The sequence below is a fragment of the Lonchura striata genome, chromosome 3 (assembly GCF_050655825.1).
Source record: "Lonchura striata isolate lonStrDom1 chromosome 3, ASM5065582v1, whole genome shotgun sequence".
NCBI classification, from domain to species: Eukaryota; Metazoa; Chordata; class Aves; order Passeriformes; family Estrildidae; genus Lonchura; species Lonchura striata.
The window spans coordinates 105,804,499-105,817,400 of record NC_140705.1 but is presented as its reverse complement, the minus strand read 5'-3'; the positions used below and the strand labels follow the sequence as shown (position 1 = coordinate 105,817,400).

The 12,902-nt window shown below is 39.3% G+C and overlaps 1 long non-coding RNA gene across 1 annotated transcript in view; it reads right to left on the bottom strand.

The window, feature by feature from the left end:
- The window catches only part of LOC110479103 (uncharacterized), an 84,424-nt gene extending 72,267 nt beyond the window's left edge, over positions 1-12,157 (bottom strand). The window contains exon 1 of the long non-coding RNA XR_014954026.1: positions 584-12,157. This is a non-coding gene — a long non-coding RNA (uncharacterized LOC110479103). The remainder of the gene's footprint in view (positions 1-583) is intronic.
- Between the last annotated feature and the right edge of the window lie 745 nt (positions 12,158-12,902).

The window sequence follows — 12,902 nt, the reverse complement described above, 5'->3', positions numbered from 1 at the left end:
ACCTCCAGTTTCAATTTTGGAAACTTCTATTGTTTGGTGACTTAGTTTCTGTAAAATATGACTCTGAATAAAAAACTTTGCCCTAGAAAATGCAAATATATTCCCTGCTTTCTCATTCCCTTATAATTAAAATAATGTAAATAATTTATGGTTAGAAATACTTGTTTCAAGATGCTTTTATCAATCCCAAAGGGTAAACCCAATTATCACTGAAATGTGACAACCCACTGCCACTGAAACCATGGCAATATACCACTGAAATAAAAGTGAGTTTTGTTATAGAGAAAGCAAAATGCCTGGAGAGGATGGATACCCTCTTCGCACTGAGCAAACACTTCAAATCTATAGCTAAGAGCTCATTCAAGCCACTTTGAAAACTTTTCATACTTTACAGAAGATGTGACTTCTCAGATATATTATTGAAGCCAAAGTTAAAAATACATCACTGGCATTTAATATAAAAATAGTGCAATTTTTGAATTCTAAATTTTTTTAAATTTTAAAGTATTTAAAAATACTCGGTATTTTTAATCATAATAAAGCACAGTATTGGTGTGTGGCAGGGACTTCCAAAGTGTCCTACCTTCTGCCTGAAGCAGGATTACCAGCTCTTCACTGAGAAGCACTTCTCCCCTTTCCAGAAAGTGAAATAATGCTCCTGTGGCTTCACTGTCCATTTAGCGATATGACCCTCAGAATTAGTTGCTGTTATGCCTTTAATGAGGATGATTCGCAGGCTGCCTTCAAGCACAAGTCCCATGATTTCTGCTGGCACAAGGTGAAATTCCTACTTCAGTAATGATACTGTCCTTGGCAAACTTAGTGTTGACTTAGTTAAAAATTGAGAGAATTCTCTGAAAATGAGATTTGCTGATGAGTAGGATGAATAGGAAAATATAAATAGAAGATACACGAATGTATACTAAAAATTGGGCCAAGCTGCAAAAGCTGGACACACAGCCAAGTCACCCTGAAGTTTGGAACACAGACATTCAGGGCTTTTTTCAGCTCATTAAATATATAATTGGAGGCTAATCACAAAAAAATTATCTGCTGAAGTTCAGGTATTGAAAAACATCTGAAAACTGTTTTCTCTGTGAGCCCAGGTGTAGTATCAGTGCTCTTTCATACACCAGGAAGTACAGAAGGAAAACAAATACAGTATCAGAAGAACATATGTAAAAAAATTGTAGGGTGAGTGAATATACGCTTTACACGAGTTCTTCTTCTCGCATGACCCCATCTGGTGAGTTCTGTTTGTGCCTGAGAAACCAAAGCATTGGACTTTGCTGCAGTTCTTTCTTACAAATATTTTCTTTGGTTGCAGTGAAGACCACACTAGCCAAAAATCTGGACTGCAAATCCGTCTCAGGGTTAACTAAACCCACGTACTGTATCTGAAGACAGGAACACGAAACCTTACGAGAACCGTGGGTCAGTGAACTCAACCCTTTACTATAACCAGCAACAGTGGTAGACAATGTGCCTAGGAACCTAATCTGGGGCTTTCTGCTCCTTCTGGTCCTGCTGGAAGGCTGGGTCAGCCCCTCACTCTGCAGAGAGCTGATAACCTCTTCTCCCTTTCAGCTTATGTTTATTCATTCCCACTTTAAGGCCATTTGTTTCTTTGTCAGCAGTGCCATGGAGAATCAACTGCTCTACTCCCTCCAAAGTTTACAGAGTGTGCTAGTATCTCCTTCCTGCTTTTATTCTCTTAAGCCTAATTATCAATTTATTACGGTCTTTTCTCATCCCTATAATGAGTCCAAAAGCCTTTCTTTCTAAAGATATTCCAGCTTGAATAAAGGAGTTCTGCAACAAGGTTGCTAGGGTGCAATGTAGAAAATTCAAACAAAACAGAATATAGAATCAGTTTTGAGGTCCCAGTTACAGGACAAGTTCAGTTTTGGCTACCACCAGGCTCAATTCATTGTAATTTGCAGCCGACAAATTATGCCATAAAGCAGATCCAAGTCTTGAAGTGAAACTTAGCAAAGACCGCACGCTTTGCTAGCTTACTTCATATCAAACAGCGAGAAATCATAAATCTTCCCCTTTTCATTCAACAGATTCATGAACTTAAGCCAAGCACTTGAAATACACAGCCTAAGATTTTGTTTTATAATGAAAAATGAGAACAGGTGAATTTCCCATTATTGTCTTTTTGCTGTAGAAGTTTTGCATACACTGATCAGATGAGGCACCCTCTCCTCACCTCCAGATTGAATCCTTCTGGTATGCAGAGTGTTTCAAAACATAGCCAAACTGAAACTTTGCAAATTGCACTTATTTTCATTATGCACTGGGAATAAACAGATGACTCAGTATCAAACCCAGTAGAGTTTTTTTTTCCCTTTTCTTTCTACAGCAAATCAACTTTTTTGATTGTTTCTGCTAAAGGATTTTTCACAGGTTGTTTTTTAACCTATCCTGTATCATTATTTCTGAATAACTGAATTCCACATATTTCTTTCTCTTATGAGCATTTCCTTATTTATGAAAAGCACAAGCACTAATAGATCTGAATATAAATATGCCCTTAAAATGAGGGGACAAAGTTGCATTATTTTTATTGCAGTTCTTCTAAAGTTGCCAGCAGGTCTTCCTGATCTCCTGATGCCAATTAGAATTAATAATGTGAAAGGAACACCAGCAAAGTACTTAGAGAAGGATCAAGAAGAAACATTCCATTCATAGACAAAGGAGGCAATGGCTTTGTGTAACATATAATTAAATTTTAGAGCTCATTACCACCTAACACTGTGAAGACTGGAAGTTTAAATGGACTCTGTGAGTGATAGGAAACTCACTATAGTTAGAGATTCTTGTAAAGACATGCCTTGCAAAAACTGCTCCACAAGAGAAATCAATGGGTAATGATGACAGAAGGACTTGCACTACATAGTAATGAAGTCACAGAGCTTCACAGTGTTTCTTAGAAGCAGAGGGAAATCAAAGCTGGTAGAGATTTTTGCCAGACAAATATTTTGAAACTTCATTGTTTATTTAGACCTCTTGCCTCTACAAAATGGAGGTAGAAATCTTCAGTGAACAACCTCCCTAGTGAGATTTGCCAGACAGTCCCTTCCTGGTTATGCCAAAAATAGAAGATTAACATGGTTTTTATGTGTTATTTGAGCACTGTCATCTGCTGAACAAAAGTGTGAAATGGCTGAAAAAAACATATACCAACAGTTTTGATTAATTTCTGGTTCCTAGGAATTCTACTGTCAGTAACAAAGCTGTAGGTCCTTGACTGAAGAGCAATCTAAGAGGTAAAGGTTATGCTGCAAAGTGCAACAACTTCAACATTTACTGGAAAATTTCTTGGCAGCCAACGTGGCCAAAGCAGTGTGCAGAGTGGTGGCCAGAGAGTATCCAGGAGTGCCTGGATGAGACAGTGTTTCAGCAAGTCTTTCCTTTACTCTTCATTAAAGGAATTTCTATGTAGCTGCAAATAGAAGCTAGAACTGCCTTGGAGTCAATCCTCAAGGACAGACAGGACTAGGAGCATAAAGGGGCATTACAGTGTATTGCTCTTGGACCACAATGGAAATGTGGTTTGACTTTTGGGAGGGCTCAGGTTAGTTTTTATTTGGCAGAAATAGTTTAATGAAGCTTTAGATTTCAAGTAGGTCAAACCGGCTTGCTGGTAGCCCTCGCGTAAGACTGCCCAGTTCAATTTGATTTTACGGTCTATCGGAAGATATGCAGCAACTGGATGCCAATTTCTGTTCTGCAGATTCACAGCAGCCTTTACAAACTTCCCAACAGAATTTACTATCCCAGTCCAGAAAACATGGGTCCACTAGAATCCAAAGTTCTGAGTCTAAAACAACTTATTCACGTCAGTTGATTATTCCTTTTGTGTTGCTGGGTAGTGGGTGCTGAGCATCTGTTTTATATGACTGCTCCCCGTGGTTGCTTCACAATGTTGCTTTTCATAAGAATGTGGTGAGCTATCTAAAGCCTGCTTTATATGAAGTGTTTGGAAATGCATTTGCAATAATGAATGTGTAGTGGAAATTCATCAAGTCATACAGAGGCAAATACTGTGAGGCAATGAATTAACAGTAATAGCAGCATCTGATGCCGTGGGTTATTTTCATTTTAAAACAAGCTAGCTCATGTACAATACATGACACTTGCATTTTTAAACTCTTTTCCCCTTTTAGGTGCAGACAAATGAAAAATGATCATGCTCTGGAAAGGTAGTATTTTTAGGAAGACATTTTACAAATGCAATTACAGCAAGACATTGTAGCTTAGATTGCACATGGGTAAACACGTGCTTTCACACCAAGGGAAAAGTTTAGCTTGGCAGCTGAGGCTGAGAAGCATGACTCCGATCTCATTTAAAGCCAAAACTGCAGAAACTCAAGCCATTTCCAAAAATAACATCAAAATTAGAGCCTTGAACCTCCTCAGACTGGTCATGCTGAGAATGATGATCCTGGGGACCAACAAAGCTACTGAGTCCCCCATGGAAACATTTTTGTGTGCTGATTTTGTGCTTCAGCCATGGAGAAGGAAATACATTTCAGCAACTAAATACGGATAAGAACTGAATTAGTTAAAAGTATAGATTAAATTAATTCAGTTTCTAGCATTATTCTGCTGATTAAAAATTCCTATGAATTTCCAGGACTTTTTAGAATCATACTAACCAGAATACAACACCAAATACTCCTAACTGTCATTCATTAAAGAGGAAACTAGATTAGAAGGAGTTCACCTATAACTTTCTTGAAAGTTCAGAATAGGCTATTGAGCTACTTATGAAGCCTCAATTAATGTAACCTTAATTCCCTACTCTATTTCAGTGATTTTTCCTTGCAAAATCCCTCCAGTATTAGAAGGGTAGAGAATCATTGTCATCTCTACTTGCAAGATTGAAAGCTTGCAGCCTGCTTAAAGATCAATATTAATCAGAAGTGAGAAATCTAAATTTTTGAAGGATCCTAAGCTCTGCTCCTGTCTTGTGGCTTTAAATACACATGCAATGTTGGGATCTGTATCTGGGCTTTGCATTCCTTTCAGTTGAATTTAGCATAAAACTTGATGGGAGTAATTTTCCTGGGTGATGGAAAATTTCTGAGTGAATCCTACCAGCTCAGTGCCAAAAGACCTACCTGGTGAATGCCAGCAACTGAGATATCCTGAGATGTCCACTTTGGCCAGGAAGGCTCTGCAGAGATGAAATATCAGGTGCTTAAGGAGCATAACTCATGACTGTTATCTTGGTGATGCTCTTGAGCTGCCTGCCCTGATTTTCAGCTCCTTAGAATAGAATGTGCCATCTTATGTAGGAAATACATAATACCTCTTTGAGGAGGTGGAGAACAGCACACTTGTCTGAATCCAAAGGGAAGCATTAATCTCTGGTTACACTTCCTGAGATGGAACCGGCAATGACATGGAGATATCCAAGATTACTGTCAGGTTCCCAATGGTAGGAAACCAGCTCCCTGTTAAGTACCTAACTAGACAAGTCCACCTAGGACATGAGGCAGAGGGGCCAAGGCAAAGGGTACAGCAAAAGTAGAGGTCCCAGATACTTCTGCAGTATGGGTAGCCTGATATGAAAAAGAAGTTGTGTCCCTAAAGACCTTTTTCCTTCATAGGACTGCAGCCAGGATCCCAAAGGACTTGAAAAGAGGAAGTATTTTTACCTTTTTTGAGCTATGAATGTGAGAAGAATTTCCTCGTAATGCAGACCGGTGCTAGAGGCCCACTAGCTCAAAAGACCCATGCAAAAGACCATTTCTCCCTGGGGCAGGAGGGCCAGTGAGGGGCTCTGAGGGAGATGAAGTTGTTTCAGTCATGGCTTGCAGTCTGTTTCACAGCAGGAAGCAAGGATGCAACACCATTTTAAAGAGGGGTTTCAAATGAACCCCCACCCAAGCATAACTGGTGAGTCTCGAGGGTCGTGCTCCATTCGGCAGTTTTAGTGTGGGCTGTGTGCAAATAGCACTAGCTAGCACAACATTATTTAACCTTTAGTGTGTTTATTTGGCGGTAGAATAAGTTTTGATTTTCCCATTTATAGAGATTCTGCTGGGAGAAACAACATATTTCACACTAACCATTGCAGTTCCTGAGCAGAGTAATAAAGGAGAGTGATGGATCCTGCACCCTCCCACTCCCTGTTCTTTATTATGCATTTCTACATAAAACTATTTTCAGTATTTTGAGAAGGAAGTTCTGACAATCAGCACTGGTGTTTATGAAACTCCAGACCCTATCCAAGAGTCCCCTGACACAAATGTTCTTCCTCACAGAAGGAACTGTTTCCTTAGCTCTTTCACCACTTTAGAGCCATTCCCTACAACTCTTTTGTAGGCATTTTCCATCTGAATACATTTTATTTAGGTTTTTTGCTTTTAGGCAGCTATTTAGTTACTCCATTAGAAAATGAAAAAAAAAATCCCCTCAGAAACTCAGATGGATGCCTGAAGACCTTACACAGGGGGGTTTTGTTCAGGCAAGAGCAAGGCAAGATTTAGGGATCTTTTCAGAGTTTGCCCAGCGTTGCATACTTATCAATATTAATTTTTATGCTGGGAACTACTCCATCCCCCTGTGCATTCTGTTATTGTTTATCAGAGCTCCAGCACACAGCATGAGGGATAACAGTTGTTTATTCATCATTAACAAAAACTGTTTACAGTGCTCTGTGGCTGTGTGGTGCTGCTAAATGCACTACTAGATTTAACAAGGCCACTCATGTACTTAAATGTACTCCCATGCTTACATACTTTGCTGAATCAGGGCTTAAGTGAACTGCCTAAAATCACTCTAGATGTATAAAAGCCAGAACTCCTGACTCCTAGTTCTGTGCATTAACCGCAAGATTATCTTTTCCCTCCTGGGAGTCTCAAACTCAGTTCATTTCAAAATGACCACTACTGAGAGACAGATGAATGAAACGGTACACATAAAAATAACTATGATCAGAAGTTTTCCCTCAAACTAAACATTAGCACAGACCCATCTGAAGTTTCCATTTGAACATTTCCATTGCTTTAAAATTTATTTTCCATGTTCATGTACATCTCGATTCTGGCCCAAACCATAAGGTGAAGTGCCAAAATACTGTATGAAAGGATATTTTTGTGGTCCAAGTGCAAGCATTCAATGCTGAAAGTCTTGCAACAAAGCTTGTTCTAAAGGTCTGCAGCCAAGACTTGAAGATTTCAAGTGCTTAGATAGTGTAAGGCCAGATTCTTGACTTCAGTGGAAATATATCTCTTTGTGCCAGCTGAAATCCTGGCCTGAACACATATTAAGTGTCTTTCTAAACCACTATTACTCTACTACCTAAGTGTAGAAAACACCTGCTGAAATATTCCAAAGCTTGTGTGCCTTCTTGGACCTCTGTCTCAGGAAAGCTGTAAAGAAGGAAAACTTTAAACATCCAGTAGTGTCCTGCAAAGTCAAATACAAAACTGAGCAATTTCCTCACCTTGAAAAACCTCTTTGGTTTTTTGCCCTGAGTGGCTTAATAGTCATAGCACAGAATGTAGGCTACATTATGCGGTGCTGATGGCAAACATTTTGAATGAGTAAATATCCAATCTCTAAATCAATGGACACTGCATCACACAAGCAATCTTCTCCACCTATTTCCCCTCCAGTACACACAAAAAAGCCCCCAAAGTACCAGCTTTCCTTGTAAACTGGTGTGCAGTATCAATGAGCTGTGCGTGGTTACACAGCAATGAACTTGCCTGCTGTGCTGGTGTTACAGCCAGCCATGGAGAAGAGGTGGATGTACACAAGCAGGCAGAATGTCTGTGCTTGTGGTGTCTGCAGTTGCTGCTTCTGACCTGCCCTCTGCCTGAATTCATGTCATATTCAGTGTTAATACAGAATTCATGACCTCCTATGCCATTTGCATCTCAAGCATCTCTTTGAAAATGCCTCCAGGGCCATTTCTCTTTTCCCTGTTTCAGCTGAAGTGAAAGTATGTGAGAATGCATAGAATCTTCTGCTGCAAACATGAATTGTATCACCTGATATTGCTAAACATAAGGTGAATGACAGACTGGGTTTCTAACGCCACCCAAAGTGGATTCTGGCTACACCCTTAGGTTTACAGAAGCAGCTTGGCACCCACCAAACAGAAATCACAGGCATGCAGAAGGGAGCTGGTCCTAATGCTGCAAATGTGTTTATACTGGAACTCATAATAAATAAGGAATAATGTGTCTTGTGTGTGCTGAGCAAGCCTATGACACCAACAAATTGAGCTGTTTTGGAAAATGCTGCTGGGGAAACTTCAGCACTAAGCTTTAAAAGGAGTGGAGCCAGAAGTGGAAAAAAAACCCCAAGCCAAACAACAACAAATAACCCAGAACATATTTCAAATCTGTGCATAAGCTATAGGAAAACCTTAAATTAAACAGCTTGGCTTTGGGCAACACACTAATATTCACCACTTCGTAGCTTATTAAAATGGTCAGGGTTCCCAAGAAATATAAAAAATCATCAAGCACTTAACAAACACACATCTTATTGAACAAGAGTTGAAAAGTTTTCTGCATTTATAGAGGTTGAACATGAGCTATGTGAGGAGGTTAAATAACCTGCACCTATAATGGTGGACATAAAGATTATTTGAAACAAACAGCTACAACTGATTGCTTCATGAATTCTTAGTCATGATTGTAGATTTGAGAAAGCATTGAAAGGGATTCTGTAAATCAATGAATGTTGATGCTAAGGAAAGCAAGGTATTGAGTGGGAAAGTCAAACTGAGCAAGATAAAGGCAAATTCTGTGCAAGGGTCCTTTGTCCTTTTGTAGCAATGCCTCTATATTGTAATTTTATGGTCCCAGAAAGCCACAAACAGAAATAAACCCAAAACCTGTTCTTTTTTTATTTATTTATTTATTTTTAACTTACAAACATACAATAGAAGTACTGGAGGAACTTTCAAAACCTTTTTTTACTAAGGATCTGAGAAGGACATATTTGTTTGATGCTCTAAATCATAAGCATGTGTGTATAATAAACATCAAAGAGATAGAAAAAGTTGGATAAACCCAAGTAATATTTGGATGCTTTGCTGAAGTCTCTATGCCTCTTAAAACTATAGAATTGATATGGTTTGTCATCCTTCTCATTGTAATTCTACTAATTCTCAAGTGCATAAATTAAAATACTGTACTGCGTTGCCCTAAGCAGTGCTCTTCTCCTGGGACAGGTCTCTTGGGACACCCGTTTGAACTTCTGCTGCTCTCCTGGTGCATCTTTTACAGACACTCATAATTACAGCCCTCAAATCTGAGAGGAAAGAGCAGCTGGTAAATCCCAGTGCTCAATAACGTTGGAAAGGTCGTTGGGAACCACACTTTTCCCACGTAGTGTTTTCACGGGGCCATAAAAACCTGCTATGCACCGTGAGCCCTCTGCATTGTGTCACAGAGCAGGGCTGGGGACAGAGCACTTCTCCTGCACTCCCACAAATCCTGGCTGGGATTGTGCAGTTGGGTAGTGACCCCTCAGCAGCTTCAGCCTCAGTGACTGAGGTGGCTGTAATTTTACAGCCCATGCCTGGGATCAGGTAGAGACTGGGACTGTGAACACACAGTATTTCCTAGTCTGCAGGCAACATGTCTCTACTAGCAGCCCAAATCAAGGCCTTGAAAAGTGCACACTTTGAAAAGTGAGACTTTGCTTTCCAGTTGCTGTCAGCGTTGGCACATAAATAATCATCTATTAATATGAAAAATCAAGGGATTTGTAAATGATTCTGTTCACCAACCTCCTGCTATGCTAAAAATATCATTATCTGTCTTAAATGTTGCAGTCCCTAAGCACTAATATATAGATTTACTATATGCTAACATAAATTATATTTTCTACTTATATTGCAGGTTTATATCCTGATGTCTATTACAATACTGTTATATTAAAAAGAAAATTGGCAGCATACTCATTATGATTTTCCTGTCCATTGAATTCTTATGGATACACTGAATTCACTGAAGTTCCCATTCCCATTAGAGAAAAAATCATGCCAAAGAAGTTTTTAGATATATATGCAGATATTCATACTTGTGCTGAAAAAGACATGATAACACGTCATGAATAGGTTTTATATGGTTTGTGACAAGAAAAATTCACTGAAATCTGTAGCCACAGCTCAGTTTTATTATACCTACAGCTATATTCTATGTTCTTTGTTTTTAACCATTTTCTAGATGCATGACACATTATCAGCTACTTTTAGCATGAATATTTTGGAATCCAAGCTGATTTTTTATGCTGCCTACTGTATATAGACTCATGCCACATTGCCTTCCTCTTCATACTTTTTATTTCTTTCCGAATTTTAGATCAGGGGGTTTTTTTCTGGCTCTGAAATTCAAGGTCTTTCAGATGCCCATTTTTGCTTCCTGTATCTGCTTTATCATTTTCTTTAATTGCTTTAAATTTTGTCTCTAGAGTTGAAATTCAGTTTGATCTTGATCTTAATCTTAGTATGGCTTAGTAACCCAAACATTCTGACATTTGGTGTCCCATCCTAACTGTTATTTTCTGTTCTCTATAATTATTATATACTTTGTGAGTTTCATAGAAAAAAATAATTATATACTTTCTAAGATATATTTGCTTCTTTGTCAGATATTGACTGCAGAATTACTGAAAATTCCATAACTATTTAAGAAATCTTATTGTTTTTCCCCAAACTAACTGATGTTTCAATCCCTTGAATCAAATATAAGAAGGAGGAACTAAAAGAAAAACCAACCAAAGACACAAAACAAAGCTAAACCCAATTATTAATTGCCTGTAGTGCTCCCTCACTGCCCCATGATATTTTCTGATTTTCAGTGGGCTCTCCCTTGCCCTCCTTGAATGGTCTGCATTTGAGTTAGTGATGGTGGTGTTGGTAGGAGACATTGTTCACTGGTTAGTGTCTGTGTAGGGCCCCTGGCAGCATGCTTGTTTCTCATTAAGACTGACATTTCACAATCCCCAACAAAACATAATTTTCTGGAAGAACTTAGTTTAACAAGGAACTACTGTGACAAAACCACAAGGCCTGTCACTTATTCTTAGGCTATATTTTGTTTTTTGCCAATTTCCTTTCTTTCTCTAAACATCATTAGTATACAATCTTTTTCCTAGAAAATACAATTATTTCCCCTCTGAGAGGAACACATTCACACGACAAAGCAGTTGGCCACTTCAAGTAGCTTTCATGTACTAAGACCAACAGAGCTCTAGACATTCTTCCTAAGCAACAAGAATAACTTTTGTAAATCACCTTCCATTTTCTGTTTTTAAGATTAAAGAAACACCACAAGTTAAAAAAGAAATAAGGTAGAGAACATGAAGTCCTGAGTAGGCTGAAGGGCAGTCTTCCCCTTCTTGCCTAGGTCAGGCCTCTTCCCAGCTACCCTGTATTGCCTTCTCACATCTCTGTGGTTGAAATTCTTGGCTTCCACAAGTTTCTTACCTCTCTACCCCTGTGTGTTTCACCCGCATTGAGCACAGAGCACGGACAAGTTAAGGAGTCATCTATTCACTGTCAGTACTTGGGCCCTGCCCAAGGAGGAGAAAATGCAACACTAGTCAGGAGAAAAATACTATTCATCTCTTTAGAAATACAGCAAATACTGTAGGTTTAAAAATGAACTTTCTCTGAACTGTTTTACCATGAAAAGCCTTTAGATAAATAACTGAAAAGGAAAATAACAATTTTGTTCTAATTTGTCCATTCATTTCCAGTGGGTTTGAATATTGTCGAGCTGATAGCTATCATTTGGGATATAATTCCTCTTTATTATCCAAAGCACAATCATTTCAGAGACAGGCTTCCCCTGCTTGTCTCACCAAGGCCCTGCCTCTTTTTAGGAAGATAATCTATGTTGATAAAACTGCAGTCCCTGCTGAGCCTACAGAATTGAATTAGAAGTGGATATATGAGTGCTAAAGAAAAGAAAAAAACCCACAAGTCTCAAAGGATATCCATGGAAAATATGACTCGATAATTTCCATTCAAATCTAAGGAACTTTTAGAAGACAAAGAGAACAACTTAAAATGCATAAGCCTGAACTTATACACTTCCTTGCATTTGGGCATTGCCTTGACACCATACATCTGAAAGTCTTGTGGTGGTGCATCAAGCACTAGGTCACTTCTTGCATCCTAGATCACTTCTGTGATCTAGGATGCAAGATCCATTCTCTGCTCCTCACCTACAGAGAAAGGGCACGTGTTTTGAGTGTTTACAAAGCCATCCCCCCTTGGGAAAGCTGAAACTCTGAAGTGACATGGGGTAGGTTGCCAGAAACTGGGCAAGTTGAGCGAGCCCTCACTCAGAGCAAACAAGGAGTGGAAGATTTTTAAGGATATCATAGAAACCATAAGTTTCTCTGGAGACAGCTGTCAGAGGCCAGAGGAGCAGCAAGCACCTCATACCCCTGTTCTCCTCCTGAGCAGCTGCAGTTTGTGGAGGTGGTGCCATAATTCATGGCAGCCACGCTGGGTGTCACAGGCAAGACTGGTGTCTCTGCTGACATCCTGCAGTGGGTGCTGCAGGTGAGCCTTCAGACCTTAGGCTTTGAGCTTCTGAGCTTTGCATGGCAGGGGGAAACTCAGATAGACCTTCATGTCTCAAGCTGGGTGTGCAAAGCTGATTGGGGTTGAAGCAAACAAGCTACAGGTTTTGTCTAATCAACTCCATATGATATCAAAGACATGGATGGACAATAAACAAGCCATTTCCCTCCTCTCCCTCTCATTGTTATTAAAGCTACTTTGCACGGTATAATAGTCTTCAAGTAAGGGCTGTAGGGTCAGGCATTAAATCTGGTCATAAAAACCACCTGGTGCCTGAAATGGTTAATACCTCAATGAACCATGAGAAACAGATGCTTCTTTGAAA